Raw genomic sequence first — 19,451 nt, 5'->3', positions numbered from 1 at the left:
GAATCAGAGTGACAAGCTAAGGTTTACCCTTTTGGTTTTGTTGTTCCTTGCTTTTGTTTAAGATGAAATTTTACATCAACCTTGGAAAACACAAGGTGGTGTGTGGCTGAGGGAAGAGTAATTGTGAAACTTATCCACAGCTTCAGTGCAATTTTAATATTGTTATCAGGAAACAGAAAGGCATAAAAAGCAAAAGGAAAAATGGCTTATTTATAGAGCAATTAGAAAGATAACAGAATATAAAACTGATTTGAATATTATTTACTCCCTCTGCGAGTTGGTCCACACTCCCACCCCGACCCGGCCCTTCTTCCTTGAATTTTCCCCACTTTCCCTGTTCTGGTCTTGTACACGGCTGACTGACTTTCTCCTGCTATCAGCTCTTGTGACCCATGAGCCACAGGCTTCCTCTGGCTCAGAATTGCTTTATTTTGTAAAGCAGACACGTCTACCTTAAGTTTGTTGAGCAACAGATCTAGCCTAGAATCTGATTCACATTCAGCCGTTCACTGTACGATAGCAGCCTCTCTCTCACTTGTCACCGGCTCTCACACAATAGGAGTCCTTGAAGCCCTCTGTCCCCAGGTCTGGTGGCAGCGAATCCTGGCAAAGCCAGGGAGCCGGTGCAGGGCACCTTGAGCGCGTGGGCGGGGCGGACGCAGGTCTCCAGACAGAGGGCGCCGCACCCACCCGGCGCAGACGCTCCGCGGACCGTCCGGGGGCTTCGCGACCTTTCCTCCACCGGAGTCGGGGGGCTCAGTGTGCGTGTGAGAAAAGTCTCTCCTCCAGTACTCCTCACCCACAGTTTGCTTCTCCGCCAGTTTCTTCTGGGCTGTCGCTGCCTAGTCATCCCTAGCTTCACATATCAGCCCCCTGCCCACTCCGACCCCTTAGGAAGCCCCCTCCCGGCGGTGACCCCGGGGAGCCCTCCCTGCTGGGGTTGGGACTCCTGAGCACCGGCATCTGCGCTAGGGGTCCAGAGGGGCTTCTCCGCTTCCTGGGCACCCCGAGTGGAAAGCGGGGTGTGTGTGTTGGGGGGGCGGTGCTGAGGGCAGGGGGGCAGCCCGGGGAGCAGAGCGGGTGCGGGCTCGGGAAGGGCGCCGGGTCAGGGGGGAGGGGAGAAGAGGAGGCCACACAGGGGCTTTCGGTTTCCTGGGGTCTGATTGGAGGTTGGCCCGATGAGTCGGAGCTGGGGGCGCGCCCATCTCCGCTGGCTCCTGCGAGAGCCGCCGGCTCGGCCCCTCCCCGGAGCCGCTTTGTCCCGGCTGAAGGCGGCCGAGGTTGCGGGGAGAGCGGGCGGGAGGCAGACAGCCGGGGACACACGGACCTAGAGACCGGGAGGCGGGGCGCGCCGCGCACGGCCCCACGCTCAGGCCCGCGGGCACCGCGCCCGCCCCCACGCGCTCGCACCGGCGGGCAGGTGAGCAGGCAGCGCCGCGCCCGCAGTCGCCGGCCCCGCGGACTTCCGAGCCGCCGCCTCAGCCTCTGCCGGCGCATCGCGGACGCCCAGCAGGTCGGTTATGTAACCGTACTGGCCAGCTCGCCCCTGCGCCCTGTCCTGTTGGGGCTGCGCGCTGCTCCCGGGCGGTGCGGGAGGACGCGGCAGGGGGCGGGCGGGCGAGCGCGGTGGGATTCCAGGGCTGAGCTGGGAGGGGGCGGCAGCGGCGGAGGGAGGGACGGTGGTCTGCTCCAGCTGTCAGCCCCCGCGGTGGCCTGCTGTGTGTTGTGTGGGGGAGGGTCTCCCTTGAAGAGGGCACGGGTCTCAGAGAGCCCCTGCCCCATTCCTAGTGGCTCAAGAATTCGCCTTTCCAGTAGCAGCAGCAGGTGCATAAGTAGAACAGAGAGGATGACGCCTGTGGCCCCCAGGACTGAGGTTTGGAGAGGGGGAAAGGGCAGGTGGACTACACTCTGAGGGGAAAAAAAGGAGAAAACGGAGAAAGTCCTTTCCCAGTGCTTGAAAAGAAGTGCCGGGGAGGAGGAAGGTACTTTGAGGCGCAGCGGGCTGGGAATTGTCCTGCCTCGGATTAGCGGGCATGGGTCATCTAAAAATAACTTCGAGTTTGAAAAGTGAAATAGAAGGGAGTGCAGTGTGCTGAGTTTGTCTGCCTGTGGGATGCTTCGCTCTGGAAGTCACCCGAGGGAACAGGCAAATCCCGGCCGCCTGGCCTCACTGGTTTCCAGGGTGTCTCGGTTTGACTTTTAGTTAATGATTTATTCTCCAAGGCACTGCTGTCTTTTTCTGACCCCAGATTGAATTATAGCAGAGCGCATGTTTTGAATCTTCCTATTTCCTACATTGGTATAGAAGTGTTACATAGACATCCAATGCAGAGTTCGCTGCCCAAGCTCTTTTTTTTTTTTTTTTTTAAATATATCATTTTAGTAAAAACAAAAGTTTCTGGGCTCCCTTTAACATACAGTTTCACAACTGAAGGTGAAAAAATGCTACAGCATTCCAGTCCATACTTATTTCCCCCTTCAGCTAGAACCCCACTTAATGTGTCACACATAGGCTTTAGGAAAAGTAGGACATTTTAAAAAATGCCACTCAACTTTCTCACATATTACATCAACAGCAAAACACAGGGCAAATATATCACAGGTACAGGGCAACACTTGCTAACTGGCCCCTTCCATTCTGGGGAAACAGTGAAGTTGGAAAATCTCAGAAGCTGGAAAGGATCAAGAAGCAGGTCAGCATTGACTGTGGAACAAGGCAGGGGAGTTAGCATTTGGCTGCTTTTCAGTCTGCCCATTGATTTTCTTTAGCCTTAGAGCTATTATCTTAAGTACAGTCATTGCATTGAATTAGTCTAAAATGTGAGTTGCACTTTGCTTTCAAATCTACTGCAAATCCAATCAACATTTATTGAGCACCTACTACCCGAGTCCAGTCCACGGAATTTTGTGAGGGAAAAATGTCCTCAAATAAAGGTTCAGGATTGCAAGAGCTTTCAGAATGCCTCGTGTGTGCAGGTTCTGCAGAACTGGGCTAAATCTGGGAGGATGTGGTGCTCTCTCTCCATTGATGAACATTTAACAAGCCTAAGTGGGAACTTGAGAGCTTTGCCATTTGCAAGTTCATACCACATTCTTTTGAAAACTACTTACATAATCGTTTGCAGTTAGTTATATATAACAGAAACTAGCTTTAATTGAGATCGACTTTGATAGTCACTGAGGTCTCATTTTTTTATTCCTTTTACTTTGGGTACCACCCACTTGATTTATTCAGCAGTATTTTGTTCCACCTGTACTGTGTGTTATGTAGGTCCTGTGGCAGAAGATAAATGAATGAGGTCCATGCCATTCAGGAATCAATCTAGCAGAAAAGAAGGATAAGAAAATAGGTGATAGTGTTCAACACGATGAATGGTTGGTGGAGATAGGAACAAGTTCTTTGAATGTCCAGAGAAGGAAGGGTGGAGGGAATCTGGAGGAGCTCGCAGAAAGGTTTACATTTGGACTGCATTGCAGGAAGCAGTGCAGTTTTCTAGAGAAGGAGCTAAGTACGTGTTCCACATGGAAGGAAAGTTTATGTTGAAAGAACATTTGGGTGCTCTGAAGTGAGGGACTGGCAGGAGAGTTTGGGTGGAGGGGGGGTGTGTTTCAGTGAACCCAGGATGTGAATCTATCCTATGGAAGAGGAGAAATTATACAGCTTTTATGGGAGAAATGATTTGATCTAATTTGTATTTTGCACAAGTGACAATGGAGGTGATTAGTAGGTGGGGTTGCAAGGGAAGGAGCTGAGAGTTTAGACCACAGGAGTGATCCAATCAAAAATAAATAAATAAATAACATTCGTTGTGCCTGAACCAGGTAGAATGGAGAAAGAGAAGAGAGATCTTCAGAGAGCTTTTGCAGGAGGAAAATCAGTGGCACTGGGTCACCAGTAGGGTAGTGATATAGAAGGAGTTGATGTCTAGATGGATGGTGAGGTTTTTAACTGAGTTAGGAGTGAAGTGAGAAAGATTAGGTTTGAAAAAGATGGGAAATTTTAACTGAAATCGTTTCCTTTAAGATCAACAACAAGACAAGGATGCTCACTCTTGACACACAGTTCTGGAAGTCTTAAATACAGAGCAATTAAGCCTGAAAAATAAAGAAATGAAAGGCACAAAGTAAGAAGGGAAGAAGTAAAATGTCTCTATTTGCAGATGACATATACATAGAAAACTCTAAAGAATCCAGTAAAAAAAAAAGAAAAAATCTTTTAGAACTAATAAACAAATTCAATAAAGTTGCAGAATATAAAATCAATATGAAAAAATAAGTTGCATTTCCATACACTAATAAAGAGCTATCAGAAAGAGTAAGTAAAGAAAGGATCCCATTTATGATTATATCAATAAGAACAAAATACCTGGGAATAAATTTATCAAAGGAGGTAAAAAGACTTGTACACTGCAAACTATGATATCGATTAAAGAAACTGAAAAAGACACAAATAAATGGAGAGGTAGTCCATGCTCATGGATTGGAAGAATTAATTTTGTTAAAATGTCCATACTACTTAAAGCAATCTACAGACTCACTGCAATACCAATGGTATTTTTCACAGAAATAGAACAAACAGCCCTAAAATTTGTATGGAACCATGAGGACACCAAATAGCCAAATCAATCTCAAGAAAGAACAAATTGAGGGTTGCTGGGGGTAGGAGGATGTGGAGAGGGTGATTGGGTTATGGACATTGGGGAGGGTATGTGCTATGGTGAGTGCTGTGAAGTGTGTAAGGCTGACGATTCACAGACATGTACCCATGGGGAAAATAATACATTTTAATAAAAATGATTAATAATTTTAAAAAAGAAAGAATAAAGCAGGAGACTTCAGACTTTCTGATTTTAAACTATGTTGCAAAATTATGGTATCTGGAACAACATGGCATAAAAACAAATACATAAATCAATGGAGCAGAATAGAGCAAAATATACCCACAATGTATGGTTATTTTATGACAAAGAGTCAAGAATGTACAATGAGGAAAGAATAGTATCTTCAGTAATGGTGTTGGGACAACTGGACAGCCATATACAACAGAAGAAAACTGGACCACTGTCTTACACCATACACAAAAATTAATTCAAAATGGATGAAAGACTTGAATGTAACTTTGAAGACATGAAATTTCTATGAGAAAACATAGAGGGTCATCTCCTTGGCAATGATGTCTTGGATTTGTTAACAAAAGCAGTTGAAAACAAAAGCAGAAATAAACAAATGGGACTACATCAAACTGAAAACCTTCTTTAAAACAAAGACCCGTCAGCAAAAGGAAAAGGAAACCCATGGAATGGGAAAAGCTTTGCAAATCATTTATTCAAAGTATGTAAAGAACGCATATAACTCAATAGCAAAAAAATCCAAACCATCCAATTAAAAAATGAAGACAAAGGATCTGAATAGACTTTTTTTTTTTTTCAAAGAAGACATATGCATGGCCAATAAGAACATAAAAAAGTGCTCAATATCACTAAGCATCAGGGCAGTGGAAATCAAAACCACAATGAGATAGCACCTGACACCTATTAGAATGACTATTATCAGAATAAAACAAAACAAAACAAGGGATAAGTGTTAGCAGGGATGTGGGAAAAAGGAAATCCCTGTGCACTGTTGGTGGGAATATAAATTGGTGTGGACCAATTACCAGAGAGTGGGGAATGGGAGGTGGAAAAAAATGGGAGAAGGGGGTCAAAAGGTACAAACTGCTAGTTATAAGATAAATAAGCCCTGGGATGTAATGTATAGCATGGTGATTATAGTTAATCCTGTACTGTATATTCGAAAGTTGTATAGAAAGTAGCTCGTAAAAGTTGTCATCATAAGAAAAGAAATGTGTAACTGCATGAGGTGATAAATGTTTACTAAACTTATGGTGGCAGTCACTTTGCAATACATACAAACACCAAATCATTATGAGATACACCTAAAATAAATACGATGTTATGTATTAATTATATCTCAATAAAACTGAGGGAAAAGGGCAGTTACTGAGAAAGAGTAGGTTTGAGAAGAATGGGGAATTTTTACTTTCAGCCTCAAATGAAAGTGCTCACTAGGCAATTTTATTTTCAAAGGTAATTTATTTCGGATGCTAAATCTTCTACTCATCTTACCGCCATTCCTGAGACTGTTAGGGCTGCCTTTAGAGAATATGGAGATGAATTTGATAGCAGGAGGCTGTTTCTACCTACTACCCCAAAGGCGAAAGAATGAACTGTCATTTATGTGCACTAGTAGTTGTAGTACAGTAAAAATAATTTTAATGATAATAACAATATAACATTCATTCATTGTTTATGCCGAGCACAAAGAAGTTAGAGCTCCGTGAATTACCATGTTTGACCCACACGATAACAGAATAAGGCTATTGTTATACTTATATAATTGATAAGAAACCCAAGGCAAAGAGAGGGTATGTTATCTAGGCCACACAGTTAATAAGAGGTGCACTCAGGCCTGACCAGTGTGAATTAATATCATTGGAATAAGTCCTACGAGTCTGGATTGTGTTTTTTACCCTATGCTTGAATATTTGTGGCTGATGCTGTAAAAGAGAATAGCTCTGAGTCAGAAGTCCTGGCTCTCATCTGGGCTCTATACCTGATTTGTTGTATGACCTCTGCAAAGTCACAGCCCTTCATGGGCTTTAGTTGTGTATTAGTGGGAGAAGCAGTTGACTAGATATCTCAAGAGTCTTGACATTTTCAAGTCCTGCATCATGTCTCAAATTTTGCTAGAGAGCCACTGACTTAGGTTAAAATCATGCCTGGTCATTTTTAGTTTATTCTTAATTAATTAATTAATTAATTTAGCGGGAGAAAGAGTGCGAGGGGGAAAGGGGCAAAGGGAGAGGGAAAGAGAATCTTAAGCACATTCCATGCAGAGAGAAGCTCAGTCTCTCATTCCTGAGATCATGACCTGAGCTGAAATCAGAAGTCACCCACCCAACTGACGGAACCACCCGGGTTTCCCCTGCCTGCTTCCTTTTAGAATAGGAATACTACTACTACTCTTATTACTACCTCTTTTTCCTCTTTTTTCTCCTCCTGCTCCTCCTTCTTCTTAACAATATAATGGTTCAAGGGTTCTGTACATTACTCAGTGCTCATGGATAAGTGTACTCTTACTCCCCTTTATTTCATCCACCCCCCCAATCACCCCCTCTGGCAACCATGTTTGCTCTCTGTATTTGACAGTTTGACTTTTGTCTTCTGTTTGTTTGTTTTGTCTTGTTTCTTAAATTCCACACAGGAGTGAAATATTAGGGTATTTGTCATTATCTGACTGACATAGTTCCCTTAGCATCATACCCTTTAGATCCATCCACATTATTGCAAATAGCAAGATCTCATTCTTTTTTTTTTTATGGCTGAGTAATATTCCATTGTATGTAAATACCATGTCTTCTTTATCAGATCATTTGTGGATGGACACTTGGGCTGCTTCCCTGTCTTGGTTCTTGTAAAAAATTGCTGCAGTAAACAGAAAGGTGCACATATCTTTTTGAATTAGTGTTTTTGTTTTCTTTGGGTAAATACCCAGTAGTGGAATTCCTAAATCATATGGTATTTCTATTTTTAGTTTTTTTTTTTTTTAAGATTTTATTTATTTATCAGACAGAGATCACAAGTAGGCAGAGAGGCAGGCAGAGGGCGGTGAGGCTGGGAAGCAGGCTCCCTGCTGAGGAGAGAGCCCGATGCAGGGCCCTGGGATCACGATCTGAGCTGAAGGCAGAGGCTTTAACCCACTGAGCCACCCAGGCACCCCTATTTTTAGTGTTTTGAGGAACCTCCATACTGTTTTCCACCGACAGTGCTGGGCATGGAGCCTGCTTGAGTTTCTTTCTTTCTCTCTCTTTGTCCCTACCCCACTTGCAGCCTCTCTCTCTAAAATAAATAAATGAATCTTACAAAATTTAACAAATGAAAAAGACTAACTCAATTGAGGGCATGCCCTTAACAGTTTGATGTGAACTAGTCATGGTGCAGGTACTAACAGGGATGTCTGACGTTGGGGAGCCCAGTTCAGTGAGGGGAAACCCTAAGGGGCACTGAAGTGGAGGTCTGATCAGTTTATTTTAGGTGTGTCACTCAAATTCCATGAGACTTAAGTTCCTCATCTCTGAATAATTGGGGTGACTAATGTACATGTTGCAAAGCTGCTATAAGGGGTAACACAGATGACAGAAAGCAGGCCCTGCTCACCGGAGTGCCTCATTGAATGGGCTCAGTCAGTGGGCGTCCCCACCTCTTACCCCCAGCAGAATAGACAAAGGGAGGTAGAGCGTTTCTTAAGAAAGCCTTCTCCTACTTCATAGTTCTGCTCAGGGCCACCCCTTAAGAGCATCATTCCTCTACCTTAGAAAGTCGTAGATATTGGGAATATAAAAACACATGGGAAGTTAAAACCTTCCAAGATGTGAATCTCAAAGTATCCATTAGTAAATTACCCTCTTCCATGTAAAGAAGCTGCAAGATTCCATTACACAAAGTTTTAGGTTCCTCTTTTAACATGTCCTAAATATCAAGATTACTGTAAAGAAATAGTATGCCTAGGGTTGGCAATCCTGGATCCCATTATTATGGGATTATTACTATGGCAGCAAATAAATGTCGACAGAGTGACTTCCTACTCTCTGTTTGTGTGTATGCTTCCTTTGCCTTTAATGTGTTCCCTGTACTTGTGTTACCAGCTGCCAGGTGTCATATGTTGTAGGCTAAATTGATTAATCAAGTTTAAGCTGTTTTAAGAAGCAGCCTTGAACTCAAGCGAAGCTGTTTTTAAGTCCCTTAAAAATGTGTATGATCAGGGGCGCCTGGGTGGTTCAGTGAGTTAAGCCTCTGCCTTCGGCTCAGGTCATGATCTCAGGGTCCTGGGATCGAGTCCCGAATCGCATCAGTCTCTCTCTCTGCTCGCCAGGGAGCCTTCTTCCCCCTCTGCCTGCCTCTCTGCCTATTTGCGATCTCTCTCTGTCAAATAAATAAATAAAATCTTAAAAGAAAAGCATACGATCATGAATGGTACTTTCTGGAAGCTAACAAAAAGTTTCCAAAAATAGCTCAAACTTCCTCAAGTTCAGAATGCCCACAGAAAATATTTTCTATTATTAGTATGGAAAAGAGACTTATTTTCTCATCTGATTTCCCCATACACAACTCACTTTGACACAGGGATGAAACTTGCGTTTCCTAAGCTTTGGAATGAATGCGTAAGAAGATACCTAACACTTAACAGTTGCTGTTGGACCAAAGGATTGTATAATTTGGGAGCCATATCCTAGCTTTTATTCCTGTTGCCTTAGTTCTTTGTGGGAATGACTGCATTGTTGTTTCACGTACTTGGGATGTGCCTACTACAAAATATGACAAGTTCTTTGAGGGCATGGGCCATCCCCTAATGCTCTTCTTAAGGAGTTGGGGATAAAGTAGAAAAAGGGTAAACTTGGCATGGAAAGTCCTGGATTCTCATCTTGGCGCTATCACTTTCCAGCTATGTAACCTTGAGCTTCCCATTGACCTCCTAGTTACAGGAGCTGGCATTTGCTGAATGCTGTCCTTGTTCCAGACACTGTGCTCAGCACCCTGCATACGTTACCTCATTTAATCCTTACAACAACTCCACTGTGCGGGTATTATCGTCACTATTTACAGAGGAGAACATGCTGAGGATCAGGGGGAACAAGCCACTCAGAGCCCAGTCTCTGAATTGCAATTTTTCTTAGCTCTAAAAATTAGGAAAAGAATACTTGATCTTCCCACCTTTCAGAGTCGTGGGGATAAAATGCCGTGAGTCTGTGAATGTGCAGTGAAAAAACGCAGTGCCCTGCACGGATGTTAAGGATGCTTGCCACCAGGGGGACCTCCCAAGAGATCAGTTATAGTTAGACCTGCTATAGCCCCAGGTCTGTTTGGGGAGGCAGTGCTGCTGTGTATAAAGTGCTTTTATAGAATGCATTATGAAAACTGTATTTCCTGGCCCTGTTTACTGTAGGTTGTTCATGATGCCTGTCTTTTTCAAGGGTAACTTACTTGTTGTCAATACCAAGACTTGACCAGACTGGGCCAGGAGGAACCTGACCAGGGCAGAGAACTAGGTCCTGTTGGTGAAGGGGGAGTGGACAGCATGATTTACAGACAAGAGGTAACTGCCAGAAGGGTGTTTTAGTACAAACAGGGAAGACTGAAAGCCAAAGCCAAGGTCGAGAAAGACATGGGCGTTATGTGAGGTGTAAGAAATCATCACCAGAGCTTAAGTGTGAGAGACGGGTGGGACATGGAATCTGCTCAGGAAGCCTAGAAATATTCCCCAGTGTCTGCTGAAGCCTGTCTACTTTGCAGGAAAATTAGAGACCCTTTGGCCTGATTTTATAATGGCTTCTTTTTCTTGGACATACGTGCTTTCTGTAAAATTTTTAAAAAGTGAAAGCAGAAGAGTATAACAAGAGAAAATTTAAAAATCACATGTATCACCATGAGCAAACAATAATTAACACAATTAACATTTGTTGTATGTCCTTTCGGGCTTTTTATATGCCCTCCCAATGTAGAATTGGGATCGAACTGTGTGTAGAATTTTTCACTCTGTGCATTTCACCAAAATTTTAAATAACTTTTCACGTGAAGTCAAAATATTTGTGAACTTTGTTTTCAGTATCTGCAGATCATTCCCCTGTATGATTTTACCAGATTCATTTACCTTCCCCCCATTGTTGAACATCTCCAAGAGCAGTGCATCAGAACGTAGGTGTCCCCTCTGTCCTGCTTACAAGCAGTTTCTTGGTGGAAGTGAGGGGTGGTTGGTGTTAGTGCTTTCCAGAGATAACCTTTACTCTGGAAATGTACCTGCTTAACCATTGCTTCAGGGAGGTTGGTGCTTTTTTTTTGTGGGAGTTGAGAATGTGTGGGTGGAGAGATCTGGTAGCTTTTACATGCGTGAGTGTTTGTAGGAGCGTTGACTATAGTGGATTCACTTTTCTCCCAGTGGTTTTGTTATCTGGGGCTGGGCATATGATGCCATGGGCCATGTGGAGCCAGAACCCTCGAAGCTGCCATTGCAGCCTCTTGAGCTACTAAAGCTGACTTACACTAAGTAGAATAAGCAATCTCTGTTTAAAGGAACACTGGTTCAGTTTGCCTTTAAATCCCGAAAAATGTGCACAGCAAATTTGCATCCTTATTTGCTTGAGTTGGGTTTCACCGGTTCCCTTCCATGGCTGTCAGGGCCTTTGTGGGGAAAGCCTCGGACAGGCATGTCTTTTTCACCAAAGAGGAAATGAAACGATGCAGAGGACACTCTTTCGGATAAATAACTTGGATTTTTCCATTGGAATCTTCTTAAAAATCAGTTAAACGGATATTCTAGAATTTTATTTTGAAGATTAATGAGATTAGTCTTTCACCAAAAGTCTCTGTATTCACTCTTAGGCTATCATCCACCATGTTGGCTATGTTGACCAATTTATTGAGGTAAACTGTCAATTTGTATCATTTTCCTCCCATGAAATTTTCAGCAAGACAGGCTAAGTGAATATAATTTATTTTTTAATTTTGACTTCTGTCGCCATTAAAGATAAAAGTCTAGTAATGGGGTCTCACCAGGACAAATCAAAGTCCAATTTATACATATCTCTTGACGTTTAAAAATTTGTCCAGAAAGAAATTATTTATTTGATTATCGGTATCATATGAATTTTGAAATAGAGGATGGTAAATTCAGATAAATTAATGGTAGTTCAAACAAAAATTTATATGCTCAAGAGCCAAGTCTCAACTTTGACAAGTGAAAGCAAAGTATTAGTTCATGAATATGTTAATTTTTTCTGCTGTGTTGCATAAGTGATACTCATTTGATCTTTTATGATGTACGAATAACCGTTTATAAAAAAGGTTAAATTTTGGTCAGGCAAGATATTCAGCAACTGATCTATCATAAATGTGTTTATTTGGTGTCCTTTATTTTCTTATTTTTCTGTCTCGGTGATTTCTTTGTCACTCACAGCTGTTGTTGAGCATTAAACTTCAAAATCTGATAGGGTGGCATCTAGGTGAAGCTCTGAATTGAAACGCTTGCTTAGTCAGGTTTTCAACGCGGACCTTCTGACCTGTGTCTAACCGCCACAGTTCATGGAGACCCCAAGGGGATTCTTGGTCCACATCTTGGTTGTTGACTTGGTTTCTGCCTCCTGGGATCTCGTGGGTAGGGAGAGGGGATTCCTCCTTTTGGTCTGCAACTACACTGGGAGGGCTGGTGTCCTTCTGGAGGGCTGGGGCGGTTGGCATGGCCCACCACCTGTGTGCGGACCCATTTGGAAATGTCTCTGGGTAGAGGTGAGATAAACGGTAAACGTGGAGAGTTCGCTTCTCTTCTGTGACATGCAGGTAACTCTGATTCAAACCTTCCTTCAGGCTGCATGAAAACTGTCCAGACCATTAAATCAGAAACTGAGGATGTTAAGAAGTTTAGCCTGACTCTACATAGGCTCAATTGTGTATTAGTGAAATTATTAATAGCTCAATAATTAATTATGTGGGGGACAGTCCACAGTGGTCCTGTGGGAAGACCCAGATGTGTGGTTTTGTCTGTGTGGTTCTCTGCTTTTTTCATGCTTCTTTTTATTAACCTAAACAGCTCCCAGGAGGCCACAAAACAGGCACTGTAGGGATGACCCTGTTATTCATGAAAAGGCCTTCAGGGTCTCCAAATGTGGAAACCTCCAAATGTAGTGGCTTCTCATGAGGCTTCTAGTTTTATTCTTTAAAACTGCTTTTTAAAAATCCCACATTTAGGTATGATTCTACTTTTTGCAAAGGCTCTTGTCTTGAGTGAGAAGGCCTAGTCGTATACCATACCTTCAGTGTTTCTTCTCTAATTGAATAGAACCTCTTCTTCAAAGGACACCTGGGTAGCCCTGTCTGTTAAGCGTCTGCCTTCGGCTCAGGTTATGATCCCAGAATCCTGGGATCAAGTTCTGCATGGGAGTTCACTGCTCAGTGGGGAGGCTGCTTCTCCTTCTGCCTGCTGCTCCCCCTGCTTGCGCTCTCTCCCTTTCTCTGGCAAATAAATAAATAAAATCTTAAAAAAAAAAAAAAAAAACCCTCTTTCTGTTGGCCCAGCTGTCATGATGCTCTCATAGCCATGCCTGGCTATTGTCTTACAACTCAATCCAAGGTGTGACACTATGAGAAGGTTATTTTACCTGAACAAAATTAGAAATACATTAATGGATATGCATGAAAACCAATCCTAGGTATTTTTATGACAGTATAAATTTCAAGGGCATATCGTTAAGGAAAGAAGATCCAAAGAATAATAAAGATGAGAGACATTCACCAACTGGTGTGTGTGTGGGCTGTTTCCAGTGTTTCTGGGAGGCTGATGTGGATTTCCCAAGAGATCCCAACAGCACCGTTCTGCACCACCTCCCATTGACCATGAGTTCTCTTTGAGTTACTGTTTTTCTAGAAGGCTGATTCTAGATCATGACAGAGTCCTCCCTCTGACTTTGTTCAGAGACTTTCCCTTTAGGATCTGTCACCCACATTCTTCTTCTCAGGGACCCTCATCTCAGTGATCCTAAGGCTTTGAAAAGCTGAAGTAATAACTTCTTCCTTCTAAAAGACTGGGTAAGCAAGTAAAGATATAGATAATCTTCCTAAAGGGGGGGAAAGAAAAAAAAAAAAGAAGTGATGTTCTGATGGTAGAATATAAACACTTTGCTAAAGGATATTTTTTTAGTGTAAAAAGAGAAACTTGTAGTCATTTGAAATCATCTAAATTTAAGAACATCTAGTAGAAATGGGTCATTATTTAGTTTGGCGACAGATCCTCCCTGAGACAGTTGTTTTCTTTGCCAGATGTTTTTTTATTCAGTTTTAATTATTCTTTTTTGATCAGACCAGTCCTTTCAGTGATTTTCCAAGATTATGTCTCTTTTTGCTTTTGAGTTCCTACTATTGAGATAGGTTTTTTTTTTTTTTAAAGATTTTATTTATTTATTTGAGAGGGAATGAACAGAGGGGAGGGACAGAAGGAGAGGGAGGAGCAGATTCCTCACGGAGCAAGGAGCCTGACACTGGACTGGACCCTGGGATAGTGACCTGGGCAGAAGGCAGATACTTAGCCAACTGAGCCACCCAGGCGCCCCTGAGATACGGGTATGCAGTTTTCAGAGTATCCTACTCATTGCTTAGTCCGTTCATATACCTCTTTTCTTATCCTAGAATTGGTGGTGGCTTATTTTTAATATGCTAATACCATTACGAGGTTATTCCTCGTATACTGCAGACCTTCTGTCAGTCTTGTCTGCTGTCAATCATGTCAATGTAAATGCTGCCAAATATGTACATTCCTTTTCCTAATTACAAATTGACTTTTTTTATGGCTGCTTATTAGTGAACCCCAGGAGACCAATAATAATCATTGAGACAGGGCTGCTAGAGACCAGATATTATTTGTTCAATTTCCTAGTCTAATAAATAATGAACCACTAAGCTGTTTATATATAAATCAAAAGTCCTTATAATAAATAACAAAGAAGCAGTTGCATACAATTTGCAGATATAGAATGTTATAGAAAGGCTACAAATAACAATAATCAGGATAAGAACCTTTTTACTAATGAGAAATAATTTAGAGCACATTTCAAACTGTATAAAATTATAGGTGGACATTCTCCTGTTTCCGCTTCTTAAAATTGTCTTCCTTCAGGTTCCTTCTTTTCTGGATTTCCCAAAGCCCTGAGCTCTCCTCAAAGGAGCCACTGTTTTTTTTTTTTTTTTTTTTTTTGGAACCTGTATTTATGGCACATACATGGGCTAATCTTTATATCTCACTCATTCATATATTCATTCATTCATTCATTTATTCCCTCATATATTCATTCATTCCCTCACACCTACTATGCACCAGGTCTGTGCCTACTGGGGGATGAAAGCCAGGAGGGCAGAGTCCTTATCTTCAGTGAGTCCAGTAGACTCGCAGCTTACTTGTTTACCTACACCTCTGCTGGACACTCAGTACCCGGAGGCTGAACTGCCTCAACTCCTTAGTGCTGTGACCCCCTGTCGTCCTCGCCACAGCGTGCCTGTGGTGGGCACTCAGTCAGTGGTAAAATGAACCGGTCATTAAATCCATCCTAAATAGTTCAGAAGCACAAGATTAATGATTCCAGCACCTTCCAGAGTCTTTAAAGCCTTTGTTCTCCTCACATAATTGCTAACTATAAAAAAAGGAACTCCAAAGAGAAGTGTGTCTGCTTTTACTTCATGTCTCAAAAGGCCTCTTCTCAGAAAGTGGTCTGGGCTTGCGTCCCCCTTCCGTCCCGAAGCCCAGGGATGGCCGGTAGGGTGTCTGGACCTCCCACAGGCAGATCTCATCAGGGCTTCTGTCTTGAATTATTTGAAATGCTTCTGTTATGGTAAGACTGTGTGTTCTTCCCCCACCCCCCCTTTTCTTTGCGAGGCTGGGATGTGTGACTAAACAGAAATAATTGTGGCTATTGAGTACCTGTTAAGCAGCAGGCATGGGGCTAAGCACTTTCCACATGTTATCTCTTCACAGCCCTGAGAGCTAGGCTCTGTTTTTATCCCTATTTTACTCAGATGACGGACTGAGGCTCAGGAAGTGGACTGCCATGCCTAAGGGCTTGCAGGTAACCCCGTGCTGGCTCCAGCTCTACATCAGGGGCCCTTCCACCTCTGCGGCCCATCACTGCATGTCACAGTGAGGCCTGTGGAGGCATTTGTGGGGGAGGGGGATAGGCCTTCTGCGTGGGAATGTTTAAATTTGGGGGGGGGGGGTGTTCTATTTCTCTGATAATCCAAAAGAAGGTTAGCCTATTTTGGATCAGCCCGAAGATCGTCTTTTAATGAGTAATAGTGACATGTGATTTTGGTGCCTGAATTTATGTTGTTATATCCAGTCACGTTGGTGTCAAGACCATTTCAGTTGCTTTGGACTTAAAGGAATGAACTGGTGGGCTTCTGCCATTTGCCTTACGGAAGGCACGTGATGGTGTGGAGCTCTAGTTAGTGTTGCGGGAAATGAAGAAACGTGGGAGGAGAGTCCTACTTCAGGGTGGGTGGTGGGAGCATTCTGAACTTCAGATCGTCCACCTTACCATCCTTAGTACGGGTCACGGTGAGGGTGGAGGGTTATCTTAGCAAAACAACGTCACCTGAATATCACATCAATGCTGTTCATTTGAATTGGATTTTTTTTTTTTTTAAAGTGTCCTTTGTATTTGGTTAGAACATTTATTGGAATGTGATGATTTCAGAGGAATTGAAACCATAAGAACTCAGTTTTCCGTTTGGACACATTTAGGTATTGTCACAGTAAGAATGGTTTAGGTCAAAATTGGAACGGAGGCAGTTTATATATTTTGTCCTATAAAAAGTGGTTTGTACCTTTGTCCGATCTGAACAGACTGAACTCTGCACTCCATGGTGAAAACTTCCTAAAACAATGCTCGTCGACCCACCAGGGGTCTGGCCTTTAGCGGGGCAGGCAAAGGAAATTGATATTTCCTTTCAACCTGTTCGTGGTATCTGGGAAGGTTAAGGTCTGACCTTCGAAGAAATTCTCCCTTACTGTGGTCCTCCTCTGACCTGCCCTATCACTCAAGGTGCCTTTCTGTTCTTTGTTACTCTTTGTCCTGACTCAGATAACTGACAGCAGTATCTGCCCATCACCTCCGGTTACCTTTTCTCGGCACCTCCGTGAGGACTGGTGAATGCAAGCTATGAAGTAGTCCCAGCCCCACCTCAGCAGAGAAGATAAGGACCCCGTGTTGAGATTGAAAAGGCTTCTGGTTTGAAAGGTCTTTCATTCTGTCCCAAATTATTACATTCGTTGCTTTTTTGGGTAAAGGAAAGGAAAGCCCTGTAAAATGACACTCAGAGAGTCAGTCACGTGTGACAGTGCATTTCTCCCGAGCTCTTTAGTATTGTTCCCGATGAATCCCTGCTAAGATTTTTGGAGCCCTGAAACGGGCCGGTAGGTTGTGATGCAAAGAGAGGAGAGGTTCATTTTACAGCAGGAGGGCATGCAGCGCAGTGTGTGGGCTGAGGTCTGGGAAGCTGGGCAGTACATGCTGACATAAGAGCAAAACCAACCTTGGAGAGATTTGGGGGGGCTTTAAAAGAGAGGGCATTTTTTTTTCTGTATTCAATTTATTGTCCTCCTATGTAAAATTTTAATACGGTTTCCCTATTTTAATAAAACGTGTAGACAAGTGTCAGACACCTTGAAGTGCCCAGTCAGTATTCGTGACTACTATTACCACGCTCCTTTACTATACCCTGACAGCCTGCATGGTACAGAGAGTGCGTTGCAAGGTGCAGAGAGGAAGTCAGAGGAGCTGGGCTTTTGTCCTGGGTGGGCTGTGGTTTCCCCATGAGAGACGGGGCCTTCCCTTCCCCATTTCGGCCTCGGATATCTAGTTTATACCGTGAAGGAGTTGGACATATTTACGACCAAAGTTCCCTCCAGCTCTTTCATCATTCGTATATTCTTGTCCCGGCAACAGCTTATTACAGTATCCTTAGAACCTGCATTTCATTATTGAGAATGGCCATTTGTTACTATTTTTTTTTTTTTTTTTTTAAGCTCATCTTCAAATGCAGGGCTCTTCTTAGGCAGGGGCTATGGAAATTCTTACTTTGGTCATCTTAATTTGGTCATCCCTAGCTTTCCAGGACGTCATTAGCAAGAACTTGAACGAAAAGTTCATCAGGTATTTCCACGTGTTTGGAGTTAGCCATTAAATGGTAGGAGCTGTGGCCACCCTTTCTCCAACGTTATTTTTAACTGTACTGTCCTCTGCAAAGGTTTTTTCATTATAAAGATGGCAAGATGGAGGGGTCCTAAATCTTAGTCAAGTCTTCAGCTGACCCTGGGGAGAAAAGGATAGCACTGATTTTGTAGGAATCATTAACTTTACCTTCTTTTTATACCTTGCATCTCTTTTCAGTAGATAATATTTATATTACTAGGTAACACCTGTCTAGCTTTTATTATGTGCAATGTGTTAAGACTTTTACCTGTAATATGACTTTGATCATTGCAGTATCTCTATCCATTTTGGACTGATGAAGAAACTGAGGTTGACTAACTTCCCCAAAGTCACACAGCTGATCAGTGGCTCAACTGGTATTCATAGCCAAGCAGTGGTGCACCAGCATCTGTGGTTTTAACACTATTTGATACTCGCTTTTATATGTATTACACAAAAATGTCATGGACTCAATTTTACTGTTTCTATGAATTGAGCCTTAAAGAGCTTACCAGCAATTTTATCCTAAGAAGGATCAGAATTTTTGCCTCTGCTTTCCCATTTTTGACTTCTTATGCTAGTAAGTAAGCTATTAGGAACCCAAAGAGTTCTTACAATATTCAGTTCTGGGGTTGTAGAGGGGAGAAAGGAGGACCCTGTGGAAGTAGAGATGCTACTGATCACTTAATGTAGCTAACGCTTTCTTTTGCTTTCTTCCTGCTTAATACTTTCATGTCTTCAGTGGCATAGAGGCCTGACCAATCACTCAATACAGTTGAACTGGAGGTCAAGCCAAAGGACCTCCCCACCTCCAGGAGCCTTACAACCTGTGAGGGCTGCTGCCATGTTCTATGACTCACCATTGTGTCTACTATGCCTGAGTACCTTGCACTTAAGAAGTGAAATACTGTTGAATGTTTTGGATCGATTAGATGACATTGTAATTACATTACTACCAGTATTCACTGTGTTGTTTTCTACCGAATCATCAGCAGAAATCTTTCATAAGCTTTATGGATTATTTCTTTTAGTTGCATGCCATGTACATGGCCATGCATGAAATATATGTATATATATTTGTATTTTTAAAATTTATTTTTATTTCTTTTGTCATTATATTAAGATTTGAGAGATCTTCATTCTAGTCCTGATTCTGTTCTTCTAGCTGTGAGACATTGGGCAAGCCATTTATTTAACCACTCCGAGCCTGAGTTTGCTACTCTGTAAAACAGGAATTGTGATAACTGCCCTGTGATCTCATGAGGACAGATAGGTTTGGGGGTGACAGATGAAAAACATTAGTATTTTCGGCATCACCCACCAGTGCTTCCTCATTATCTAGTCCTGACTCCTTGACTCCTTAATGGTGTCACCTTGCACATCTGCCTGTTTTTTCTTTGGTTCCAAATTTTTAAAAAGGAGCCCATGAGCACACCTGTTAGACTAACATTGACAAAGTAAGAGAGAAAGAAGACTCTTTTTGGTGACTGAGGACATCCCCACTGGACTCTGAAAGCCAGGACAGCACAGATCTTGGTGGTTCATTTTGCTTTGTTGTGTTCCTCAAGAGCCTGGTAGACCTTCCGTTTTTGTTTGTTGAATGAATAAGCATAAACTTGCACCCCCCTTTGTCGGCTCACGGCATCAAACAGCCAACCTGCTCTGT

The 19,451-nt window shown here is 42.8% G+C and overlaps 1 protein-coding gene across 3 annotated transcripts in view; it reads left to right on the top strand.

The window, feature by feature from the left end:
• The first annotated feature begins 1,287 nt into the window (after positions 1 to 1,287).
• RCAN2 (regulator of calcineurin 2) overlaps positions 1,288 to 19,451 on the top strand; it is a 267,998-nt gene continuing 249,834 nt past the window's right edge. Inside the window, exons 1-2 of one of the 3 annotated variants that reach the window (XM_082729711.1) lie at positions 1,288 to 1,513; positions 15,571 to 15,661. The gene's annotated coding sequence lies outside the window, so the exon portion shown is untranslated. The remainder of the gene's footprint in view (positions 1,514 to 15,570; positions 15,662 to 19,451) is intronic. The other 2 variants (XM_082729710.1, XM_082729712.1) reach the window with 2 other exon arrangements.

This window comes from Mustela nivalis (genome assembly GCF_964662115.1).
Source record: "Mustela nivalis genome assembly, chromosome: 5".
NCBI classification, from domain to species: Eukaryota; Metazoa; Chordata; class Mammalia; order Carnivora; family Mustelidae; genus Mustela; species Mustela nivalis.
The sequence above is the reverse complement of the archived record's forward strand: the minus strand, read 5'-3'. Positions and strand labels throughout refer to the sequence as shown.